This window comes from Nyctereutes procyonoides, unplaced genomic scaffold (assembly GCF_905146905.1).
Source record: "Nyctereutes procyonoides isolate TBG_1078 unplaced genomic scaffold, NYPRO_anot_genome, whole genome shotgun sequence".
Lineage (NCBI taxonomy): Eukaryota > Metazoa > Chordata > Mammalia > Carnivora > Canidae > Nyctereutes > Nyctereutes procyonoides.
Window position 1 is genome coordinate 14,574,592 of NW_026575142.1, and position 12,751 is coordinate 14,587,342.

A 12,751-nucleotide genomic window follows, 5' to 3' on the forward strand; every position below is an offset into this window, starting at 1 on the left:
TTCTGCTGAAAGTAGTTGGAATCAGGCTAGAGACCAATAGCCATGTCTCTCAAGAGTCTGTACACTATGCCAGTTCCACAAAAGGGGAAAGTGGTTCTGGAAGAGAAATCCTAAGCTAATACAATTCTTTGCAACCTCCTCAATTGCCTTTGATATGAGGTTCTGCAAAGTTCAGAAGCCTGTCTACAGGGATATAGACTTGACGTTCACACTTTCAAAGATGGTGAAACAAGAATGATTTTAACTGACTCACCCCGAGCGCTCCCCCCGCAGCCCCTGCAATCTGCAGCCCCCATACCTCTGGTTGCCAGTATTGCTCTTTCACAGAAACAGCCGGGCGGGGGGTCCAGGCTGCACTGGCGCAGGGTTGTCCGCCACAACCTCACATCTGACCTTGCTCCAGTCAAACTCGGGGGTCTGGCTGGCTGTGTCCTAAACACGGCTGTGCTTTCCAGCTTGCGTGCTTCTGTTCAGACTCTTCCTTGCTCCCAGAAAGCCCTTCCCCTAAGGCTGCCTGAAAGAATCTCAAATATTATAAGGATTTTCCTGATACCCTAAGTGGACACACATACCAACACACGTGGCCCTGCCTTGTCCCCTGACCAGATTACAAGCTTCTCAGATGAGGGGCCGAGCTGCTGTGTTTTACTGATGCTGGCGGGTTCTTAGCACAGAGCTTTGCATATGGGAGGTGCTTAATAAATATTTGTTGGATTTGATTTGGCTGATTTTCTTCTCTCTTAAGGCATGGTGACTGAGGAAAGGGCACAGCCGGGGAAGCTAGGGCTCAGAGATGATGTGCTCACCCCAGCAGTGTAGCAATGACTTTTTCACGGGTGAAATTGGAATAATGATGACACTTCCTACTTCACAGGGCTTGAGGGAAGAAAATTGTAAATGCTAGCTCTTCACACAACCTATAATTCACTGATTAGCTGTGTGAACTTGATCTTGTCTCTTAATTTCTCTGGGATTCACATCGGGGAATTAAAAAAAAGGAAAAATGTTGGGTAACAGGATAGTTGTTTATTCATTTGAAAAAAGACTCTATAATTTATGGCCATCATAACAGCCAAGGCCAAGCAGATTTAAGATCTAGATGTGAAAAGGAAAACTTGAAAACTTATGGAAGAAAACAGAAAATGTCATATGACCTCATTACACTAGGCTGCTAAACTAAAGAGTTGCAGGTAGTGGCAGAGCCAGCCTGACAGCAGCTCCACGGACTTCAGCATGAGGTTTCCCAGGCTCTCTGGTTGTCACCATTCTGGCCGGCTCCAGGGGGAGAGAGTGGACATCTAGGAACAAAGACTTTCTCAGAAGCAAGTGAAGCAGGTGCTACACGTAAATCTTCTAGAAGCGCTCCACAGTACCACCAGCCACAACTCTGTTACTGGAAAAGAAGAAGGATGCGGATGTTATGGACAACTGTCAGTCTCTGTCATATTAAATATAAAGGAGAAGACTGATACATTGAATTATATTAACTTAAAAATTCTGTTGAACAAAGACAATGGAAAGGTTAAAAAAAGACAAATATTAGACAAGAAAAAAAATGTGAGCGACACGTATGATTGACAAAAATTAGTATCGAGAATCTAAGGAACCCTTTCTTTTTTATTTTTTAAAAATATTTTATTTATTTATCCATGATAGACACAGAGAGAGAGAGAGAGATGGAGGGAGGCAGAGACACAGGAGGAGGGAAAAGCAGGCTCCATGCAGGGACTCGATCCCAGGACTCCAGGATCACACTCTGGGCGCTTAAACCACTGAGCCACCCAGACTACCCTAAGGAACTCTTTCAAATCACTAAGAAAGGGAGTAGCAACTTAATAGAGAAATTGACAAAAGATGTAAACAATAAGTGCTAAGAAGAAGAAACCCAAACATATTTTTTAAAAAAATAAGCCTCATGGATAGTCAAGAAAAGGCAAATTAAAACCATAAATGGATATTGTTTCACATCTATCTGCTTGGCATGAAATTTTTAATTTGACAGTATAAAATAAAGAGCAAAGGGAACTTAATCATTGGTAGTATTATAAATTAATGCAACTGTTTTAGAGAATTAAATAATGAATGAAGTTGAAGTAGACATACCATATGAGCACATACCCATTCTATTTTTCGATTTACACCCTGGAAAAACTTTTGCACCTGGGCACAAGGAGAGTTTTACAAGAACTCTCATAACAACGTTGTGTAATGGCCAGAAAAAAAAAAAAATATATATATATGTAAGCAACCTGAATGTTCATCAACTGGAGAATGGATAAACAAATTGTGACGTGTTAAGATGATGGAATGCTATATAGTGACTAAAATAAATGAACTCGACCTATACAATGAATGCAGATAGATCTCACAAATACAACTCTGAAAACAAAATGTTTTGTAGGTTGCAGAAGAAGCTTGCAGGATGCCGTCATACATAAAATTTGAAAATATGCCCAACACTCCACATATTGTTTAAGGACACATAAATTTGTAGCGGAAATATAAAAGAATGCATGGAAGGATAATCGTGAAATTCAGAACACTAGTTTTTTAAGGGCAGTGGGACAGGGGAGGGGATATGTACTCAGGATGAGGGCACAGGGAATGTCAATTGAATTGATAATGTTTTATTTCTTCAACTGGGTGGTAGGCACATAAGTATCCATTTAATTGTTTTTATCCTTTTTATACATCTGAAAATATTTCATGATAAATTTTAGTCATGTTTTAAGAGAAGGGGCTTGGGGTGGTCAAGATCCAAGACAGTCCTAGTGACCCTGGCCTCCTGGTACTCGTGCCCTTGTGTACCTCCCTCCCTTCAGTCACGCTGTATGACTTCTGATGCCAGGTCATAGGAGGCACTATGGTTTCTGCCTTGTTCTCTTGCATCACTTGTTCTAAGGGAAGCCATCGTTGGTGGACTCTAGCTCACATACACTAAAGACAACTGTATTAGGAGACAAAAATAATTCACAGGATGGAAAGAATGGCTGAACAGCCCAGCTTTGGGCCATCCTGGAGATCTTGGTAAGAAGTATCCACGGGCATTGTCTCTTTGCACAACTCAACATTGTGAGTTCTTCCCCAGGGGGGAAGTTTCTTCTTCCCCAGGGGATCTCCCCAAAGTTTCAAATCTCTGGCTTAAGGAGTCCAGTGGCCTAGTCAGAGCCTTATGCCCAACCTTGGAGGTGGGGGTGGGGGTGGAAGGGGTTGGGAACGGGGACAGTCCTGTGACTGGCAGCCCTATCAGGATGCAATGATTGGAGATAAGTCAGTTTCCGGGATCCCTGGGTGGCTCAGTGGTTTAGCGCCTGCCTTTTGGCACCAGGGCATGATCCTGGAGACCTGGGATTGAGTCGCATGTCAGGCTCCCTGCATGGAGCCTGCTTCTCTCTCTGTCTGTGTCTCTGCCTCTCTCTCTCTGTGTGTCTCTCATGAACAAATAAATAAAATCTTGAAAAAAAAAAAAAAAAAAAAGAGAAGTCAGTTTCCCAGAGAAAGCGATGTTGGGCTGGCCAGAAGAAGAGGCGTCCATTTACCCCCTGGCTTTACATACTTGTCAGAAGGTTTAAATAAGATCAGGCTCCTGTGAGAGTCTCTTTTAAATCTCTGTAAAGGTATAGTCTTATTTTCTCTTTCTTGAATTTCGAGGTTAGCAAGGGCCTCTCCTCCGGACACCCCTAGTGCTCAGAGGTCTGGCGGGAGCTGCAGCAGCCTTGGGGGCACCAGACCCCGCAGGCCCAGGGCTCTGAGCTCCGGAGGTGCAGCTGTCATCAGGAGGGGAAACCTGCAACTGCTTCCAGGAGTGTTGTCTGTGCCAATGATGGGAGGCTTAGAAGAAAGGCAACTGCTTGGCCTTTATGGGAGACGTGTCTCCGAAGGGACCGTTTGCATCTCCATCGCCGTGTGAGAGCCCCGTGGGTGGAGCCCCCGCGCCGTGAGGCAGGACGATGCAGTCCCGGGCCTCAGCGGCTCTCAGGAGCACGCATCTGCGCTGCCAAAGAATTACAAAGAAATCACAGCACACCCATCACCGGGTCATGAAGTACAGATGGCTCTTTTCCCCCTCTTGTCCCCCAGATGCTGTTTCCAGAGCTTTGGCAGACTGGCTTGTCTCCCTCCCACCCCACCTACCTCCTCTCCCTGGAGGTCCTCCGTTTGCAATGTTGGTTTCAGGCTCTCCCTTCCCCACGGCGTTGGCCTACTGGCTCCACTTCATCTCAGTGACAGACAGAACTTGGCAAATAGAATCAGGAACCCGCATTTTGGAGACAAGGGGGGAGAGGAGGAAGCCAAACACGGGCTGGGATACCCCTGTGGAACCACCTCTCGCTCTGCAGCTCCCTGGGGTTTTATGGACAGCATGAAGAAAGGTGGCCAGAGGGGGTCACAGCCCCACCCGGACATTCCCATTCGGACCCCAGGAACGCAGACATAGCACTCCAGTGCCAATCTTGCCAACGTGTACCTGTTCTGTGACACCACCCCCCCCCCCAATGTCCTCTTCTGGGTCCTGGAGGGGAGAGTTTTCTTTGTTCCCAGTTCCCGAAATGGTAACGATCTTCTTTGTCATCTCTGAGACTTGCAACGTTGTCATGGGAGATAAATGCCTCGGTGCTAGTAATCCTTAGATAAAAGTGCTTTACACGTGTGAAAGAATTATCTTTAATTTTGTCTCTTGGGTGTGTGGGGAGTATTAATTAGTTAATCTCCGCAAAGTGCTATAATTGGCGGGAGGAATTATCAAAACCCTGGGGAAGGAGTAGTTTTGAGTGTAGTCACTTAAAACAGTTCCGCCGTTCATAGCAGCTGACGTAGCAGGTCTAGTGTCCCAGATGTCACAAACCAGCTTGGCTTCCAGCGAGTCCTATATACCATTCCTGCCCGGTCAGGGATTAAAAAAAGAAGAAGAAGAAGGAAGAAAAAGTGAAAATAAATTTGAATGGGGTTGAGGTGAGATGTCAACATGCAAAGAAAATGCAGGACGTGAATCAGTCATAGATTCTGTTCTTGCCATTGACCCTCCTCCTGGAGCCCCGAAACACATGTGTGAAGTGGAGTAGGAGGAAAAGAATCCCCACAGAGCTGCTGGGGGGATGACCCAGCGTAGAGCCACCCCCAGGAAAGCAGGGAGAACAAGGAAGGCTCCCAACTCGGGCCCTGCAGCAGACAGACCCTGAATCTCTCTAGGTCTCCACCTCCACCTTTGTAAGATGAAGAGCATGAGCCAGATGTCTACAGATGAGGCATCGTAGGAAGACGTAGTAAGCGAAATGCTCACGTAGTCCTTGCTACCTGTCAGCCACTGGACTGAGTCTTAAATTCACTCCATACTCATGGCAGCTAGTAGGTTATTTTTGCCCTTACAGAGCTTGATAAAGGCTGGGTGTGAACCCAGCTGGTCAGGTCCTGACAGTCCACAATCCATTATAACCACAATGTCAAGCTGCCGCCTTACGTAAGAAAAAAATCTCTTCATGAACCTCGCTGTTCATGAAAAACCTGGAGGGGAGCATTTCAAAAGTACCAAATGTGAAATTCTTTGAGGCTCTCCACAATTGAAGCTTGGGCTCACAGAAATAAATAGCTCTGTTATCCTTCCAGCCTCTGGACAACGATGGGATATAAAAACAAAGAGACTGAGAGTCCGACAGCTCTCTCCTCTGAGCTTTTCACAATCTTAAAGTGAGTCACATGTTGGCTTTTAAACCTAGACTGAAAAAAAAATTAAACCTAGACTGTACCCTTAAACTAAAATTGTTGTTTGGACAGCGGTGCTTTCGGCAGTCTCTTAGCAAAACTGGCCAATTATGTGAACCCAAATCGCCAAGCTTATGGTTTGCAAACGCCATTTGGAGATTCAAGTGCACAGATTTGGGTAGTTTTTCAAGGGAATCATAAGAAGAAATCTAAGCATGAGAATTTTTATCTACTCTTGTCCAGTTCTCCTTTCTAATATATCAAAGAACTGTTGACATTTGCATGATGCACTGGGCAGATAGAGGTCCATGGCCGTGCCAAAAATGGCAATTATTTATGTCAGTACCTGATTTTTACTTGATTCCTTTGTCTCAGTCTAGTTTCTTCTAAAGCAAGCAATGTGGGGCACCTGGGTGGCTCAGCAGGTTAAGTGGCTGCCTTCGGCTCAAGTCATGATCTCAGGGTCCTGGGATCGAGCCTCACATCAGGCTCTCTGCTCAGCTCAGCATCTGCTTCTCCCTCTGCTCCTGCCCCTGCTTGTTCATTCTCTCTTCCCTTTCTCTCTCTCTCTGTCAAATAAATAAACAAAATCTTTTAAAAAAATAAAGCAAGCAATGTATTTAATAAGTAAACTCTTACTTAGGTGAATTTCTTCAATTCATAATCACTCACTAAAAACTACATTGACCTAGGCTACTGCTTTGGTGGCATGTGATGTGCCTTAGTTAATCCGATGCTGATTCAGGATGTAAAACGTGGGGTCTGAGGTCCTGCATTTCTAACAATTCCTAGGTGATCCTGATGCTGCTGGTCCCCTACAAAGCTTGAGTGTCTAGCTCTTAGACCACGCTGAATAGACAAAAAGAGAAGAGGAGGGGATGGAAGCTCCCAGCAGTGGCTTGGGTGACAAGAAAGCCTGAATAGGAGTCAACAGTGGTCTTAAGGGCTTTGCTTAGGAAGGACCTCCCATGCCCAAAAAGGAAAAGAAAAAAAAAACTCATCTGAAATTCTATAGTAAGAAAATTCCTCCTTCATTTCCTTAAATATGAACACTCCAAGAAGAGAGATACCAATTTATTCCAGGAATTAGGAGTTATTCCTTTAGGAGAGGAGGCTGGCAATTGAGGGCACAGTGGGGTATTTGGGAACACCACAGAGGGAGCTCAGGGATGCTGAGGTGACCAGGGACTACTGGGGTAAGGGCTGGGTCTGCGTGGCATAGGAGACCCCACAGGCATTCTGTGCCTTCCTGGTGATAGGAGACCCTGATGAAGGACAATCTAGCCTCAAGCTTGCAGCCCTGCCCAACTTCCCCGCATCTTGGAGGTGGTCGAACATGAAACCTCAATGAGGGACTTTTCCGACACAGAAAGAAAATGAGAGCTCAGAGCTGAAGGCTGCGTGAAGCCCCTCGTTAGGGCAAAGAAGCAGTAAGGGAATTCCAGGGTGGACCTAAGAGCATAGCACGTACAGCACAGAAGACCACAGGCTCCACATGCAGATGGACTGGCTCCAAATCCTGCCTCAATCACCAACACCACCAACAACTCTATGTCTTAGGGCTTTAACCAAACTGTGCCCTGCTGGCTCACTGGACTCTACGTCTTAGGGCTTTAACCAAACTGTACCCTGCTGGCTCACTGGTCAAACATGATGTGAAGAAACTCCAATATTCTCTCTCATCTTCTTCCTTAGAACTCAAACATTTACATTGCTGGCTGGGAAACTAAGACACTACATTCTAGCCTCCCTTGCAGCTAGGTATCCACGTGTAACTAAATTCTGACCGATGAAATGTAAACAGAAATATTGTTGGGATTTCTAGGAATAAAATAAGGTGGCCCTTAACAATTATTTTTTAAATTTCAAAAAAAGTCGTTCTTTTATCCTCTCTTCCCACTTCCAGTTGCCTGAAAGAGACATGTGATGACTGGAGCTACTGCAGCTATGTTGGACCTTGTGACCTTGAAGCCATGAGCTGAGGAAGGTGGAGGAAAAAGATGATATCTTGATGATGCCATGGAGCCACCACATCAATAGTGGCCCGGCCTACATCCAGATGGTTTATTTTTTACATAGACAGGAAAGGCAAATAAACCTCTATCTTAATGAAGCCATCACTGCTTAGGGACATTTCTGTATAAGCAGCTGAACTGGATAGTAACTGACTGAGGGAAAACATTATTAACTACCTCAACATGTTTTTGTGAGAACTAAATGAGAGGATATATATAAAACTCTTAGTGCCACTCCAAGCACACAGTAAGTCTCAGTAATTGCTCAGGGGAACTCAGTCACCAATCCTGAGTCCCATATTTTAAAGATGAGTTGACCGAGGCCCAGAGATGCAAAGACACTCGAATGCGGCACCCAGCCTGATAGAAACAGCCCCGGTCTCCTCGTACCTGCTTGCTCCAAAGCCTTTCTCAGAGCAGAGGGTGGGGGGAGGGCTGGCACGAGAGAGGATCCATGTAATCAAGAGATGACCCCTAGATAATAGGACACACAGGTGTCCTTGGGGGACCAAGCGTTTAATTCCAAGGCTTTCATTCAAACAAAATCAATCCACATTTGATTATTTACTTACTATCAGGAAACAAGGAAGAGGCAGGAGGGAATAAGGTCAGGTTTGACTGTATACCCGCCTGTGCAATGTTTGTGGATGGAGAGCCACGACACTGGGAGTAAAGAAGCAGGTGTCTCTGATGGCCCTTCCTCAGCTGGACCATCGGCCCAGGACCCAGGGAGTCATGCTTTCTGGACCCTCTGAAGAGTCCCCTCCTAGCCTGACTCCAGAGGCCTCTGACTGCTCACTCCCTCACCTTCCCAACTGTGACCCAGCAGAATCACTTACCTGCCTGACAGCAGCCTGTGTCTATTGGAGGCGTCTTGGAGGACAGGGCATAGACTGGTTTCCTTGGGTTTGTAGCAAGGCCCCAGATGGCGGAGCCACCCTGATGACCTGAAAGCATCCTGCTATAATCTGCTCAGAACTGTGGTCTCCATCCAAATTCTCACATGTGCCAATAAAGTGATCCCCAGCAGCTCGAGGAGGCTCCACGACAAGCTCCCAGAGTGCCATCTGGGCAGGAATGGCAAATGTGTTTTTTTCACATGCTACCTGCTTAGTGCCGCCTTTCTGGACCACTGTGTTGAGAAGGATCCTGGCCGTTAGTGGCAAGGGTTCCCGCAGAGTATCAGCAACATCTGCTAAGGGCCACTCAAGAGGTAGGATCAAAGGCTCACACGCTTGCCTGGGATTTCAGGTACATGAGACCATCAGCCTCAAACTATATCGCTATCGATCTGTGTCCTACGTGTAATTTTAGAGAACCAGCCTGTGGCTCATAAACACATCCCCACTCCTTCTCACAGACACCGCTCACATAAAGAATAAAATTCGAGTTGCATCCATTTTTGCCATTTTTGTACTTGGAAGCACTTAATCTGCAGAATTCACTAAAAGGGACAGTGTTGGCTGTTTACTCTGAATAACTAAAGCTTAAGTAAAGTATAAAATGTGTGCAATATTACTTTGATCCAACCGCTAGCACTACAGGGGAGTAGGCCCTTCCTTTCTGGAAGCAATTCCTCTTCTCTAGAAATCTCCACTTTCCATCTCCAGGAATGGGTCCCTAGCAAGGGCTCAACCACAAGATCGGGTCTTGTGATCACAGTTGCTTAGTGCTGGGGCGGCTACTCACTTCAAGTCGAGACAATCTGATCCACTCTCCTGGGAATGTCATGTTTGAACCAGAAGTTATAGAAGTTGGGAGTTGGAGGTGGAGTCTAGCACCAAGCTAGAGGAAGTATCTCAAAATCAGTTCCCTCCAGGGGTTAGTTGGGCAAGCAGGCCATGTGTGATAAAAACAGTCCACTGTGATAACAGCAACTAGCAGTCTGTGTTTGGGGGTTACTAGGGAGTGGTGGGGACTGTATCCAACAGGGTGACATGCCCAGTCTGAAGGGTCAGCTTCTACTCAGTTCCAGCCAATTGTTGCCCTGCAGGAAAGGGGCCTAATGTTGTCATATTATTTTATTTTATTTTTTCAAGAGAAACCTGAAATCTAGATTTTTATGTTGAAGGCCTTCCAATTTTTTTAACTTGTCAACTAAATTTCAAAGCTGTACCAGTCAGTCAAATAAATCACGTCTTCGGTAAAATATTGCCTGAGAGTCAATGATTTCCAATCTATGCTTTTGAGAAGGTTTCTGAATGAGTCGGGGTCCTACCAGGACACAAACTGCTTGCTCAGAGAGGAGGATTTTTATAATGAGACCATTTACAAAAATGTATTGCAGGGTTAGGACTAGGGTAAAGTGAGTGAGGCACTGGCCTCTGAAAATCTCAGCAAGTGAGACAAATAATATTTTAATGCAATAATTTAAAAAATCAAAATTAACACCAAAAAAAAAAGCCTATGATAAACAAAATGTCAACACTTTAAGTAAAGGCAGACCCCGTACTACTGATATTTCTGATGTGGCCCAGCACAGCACTAATCAAAGTGTAGGGAAACTACAAATGGTAGTGCAGCTCCCTGGAGGTGGTAAAAACAGAGCTGTTACCGCAGTAAGGCCAAAGAAACGAAAGGAAAGAAGAGTTACTACGTAAAAGGAGAGAGTCATGCTGAAAAGGCCACCGTAAGATGACCTGTGACTGCTGGCCTAGAGACTTGGCCATCCCAAGGCATTCCCCAAGGTAGGATTCACAGGGAGGAATAATACCCTGACCACACTCTCCATTCTTTCTCTGAGCTCCTGCCAGGATATATCATTGGCCAAACCCAACCAAAAGTCAAGGGAGTAGGAGACCATTGATGTGGTCCACAGAGCCCACTGATGCACAGCATAGAAGCACAAAGCAAGATAAAGATAGAAAATGGCCTAGAAGGGCAAATGGAAAAGCATAGGCCTGGAATTCCTGCCTTGGTCCCCAGCCTCCCTGAAACCTGGGAATTCAGTGATTTCCAGGACTCTGAGTTTTCCTAGTATCCTCCCAAAATAGCCCTTTTTCTGCTTAAGCTAGCTAAAGTTGGTTTCCGATATTTGCCACCCCAAGAATCTTACCTAACATACCCAGCCTGGATGAAAATGACTGACCTACAGACTGTCAAACCCCAGGTAAATTCCACCAGTATACAGCCATCCCTGAGCAGTCCCAGCTCACACACAGATGTACCTCTTCCTGCCAGCCAACAGCATTTGGGAACTTGACTGGCATGGTATTTCCTAACTAATAACCCATTGAAAAAGCAAATGCTCTTGGTTAATTACCAATCATAAAATAATAAAGTTGTCTACCAAAAGTGGCTTAGGTATATTATAATGATCCTGCCCTACATTTAGGCATTGAGTTACTGCTTGACCTATAATTCCATGGACTTTTACTTGGGGGAAGGTACCATGGAATCCATCCTGTACAGCATTCATAGAACCTTGACCAAGATATCTATGTGGGTTTTAAAAATACATTCTGTAAGTAGGAGATAACACAAGAAAGGCAGAAAACTTACATAGGTTACTCAGAATCAGGGAGAAAAGGCAACTTCACGAGAATAAATTTTTTTCTGAAAGCAATTTTTACCAAGAACCTTGTTTAGACAAGGGTTAATTGTTATGAGCTGAATTCTGTCTCCCAAAAATGTCTTATTGAATTGCAAACTTCTAGCTTCTCAGAAAATAACCTTTTTTGGAGATAGAGTCTCTAAAGAGGTAAGTAAGTTAAAAATAAGGCCATTCGAGTGGGTCCGAATCCAATATGGATGACATCCTTATAAGAAGAGGAAATGTGGACACTGACCCAAGCACAGAAGGAAGACCATATGCAAACACAGAGAGAAGATGGTCATCTACAAGCCAAGGAGAAAGGCCTGGAACCAAGTGTTCCCTCATGGACCTCAGAAGAAACTCAGCCCTGATCTCCAGGCTTCTAGCCTCCAGAGCTGAGAAAATAAATTGCTATTGTTTGAGCCAACCAGTCTGTGTACTTTGTTATGGCAGCCCTAGCAAACCATCACAGGCACCATAGCAACAGTAACAGCAAATACGTGTAAAGGGTTTGCTAAATGGCAAGCGCTGCTTTGAAAGCTGGATGTATCAACTCATTTAGTCTTCACAACTTCTGTAGGGGGGAAGCATCATATTCATTATCCTCGTTTCATACATGAGGAGACTGAGGCATCAAGGGGTTAAGTAACTGCCTAATACCACACAAGAAACGAGTAGGAGAACTTGGATGCTAAGCCTCCATCTGGATCCAAAAATATGGACACTAAATCCGTGCTTGTAAGCACCATACCCTATTGCCCCTTGGGCGTAGATCTTTTCTACAGAGGAAGATTCCTTCCCCTATCTCAACTCCTAAGTTATTATCGGCCAGACAAAATGGAAAATTCAGGTCACATGGATGGATCCATACTCAAGTACCTTTGGTTAATCTGATACATTCAGAGACATTGAAACCACGTTATCATGGATTTAATGTTTATGCCTCCACCAAAATGCATATGTTGAAATCCTAACATCCCCCCACTCTGCCCCATGGGATGGTGGTAGGAGGTGGGGCATCAAGAAGTACTTAGATCATGAGAATGAAGCTCTCATGCATGGGCTTATCTTGTTATAAAAAGAAGCACAAGAAAGAGGATTTTTGTGACGGTCATGTGAGGATACAACAAGAAGATGCCTGCAAACCAAGAAGACTGCCCTCACCAGGTGGTAGGTCTACCAGCACCTCATCCTTAGACATCCCAGCCTCCAGACCCAGGAGAAGTGAGTGTTTGTTGTTAGAGCCACCAGCCGCTGGTATTCTGTTAAAGCGGCTAAAGCTAGGACACAGGTCGTAAAAATCACGGTGTTGTTATAAGACATGGGTGATTGAACCAACTGTGTCCCACATCCTAGGCATGGAGTTTAGGTCCACATGAGCTGATGGGGTGATCCAGTGTGTTTTCCGAGTGCTTATGGAAAGTCATGCTGGTACCCCTGGCCATCCAAGTCCTGCTGGGTATAGCTACTCACCAGGGATGACTCCCAGGACAATTCTGTG

The 12,751-nt window shown here is 45.2% G+C and overlaps 1 long non-coding RNA gene across 1 annotated transcript in view; it reads right to left on the reverse strand.

The window, feature by feature from the left end:
- Positions 1–1,030: 1,030 nt before the first annotated feature.
- LOC129498662 (uncharacterized) overlaps positions 1,031–12,751 on the reverse strand; it is a 137,081-nt gene continuing 125,360 nt past the window's right edge. The window contains exons 5-7 of the long non-coding RNA XR_008662171.1: positions 6,047–6,269; positions 4,135–4,880; positions 1,031–1,393 (exon numbers count right to left, since the gene is read on the reverse strand). This is a non-coding gene — a long non-coding RNA (uncharacterized LOC129498662). The remainder of the gene's footprint in view (positions 1,394–4,134; positions 4,881–6,046; positions 6,270–12,751) is intronic.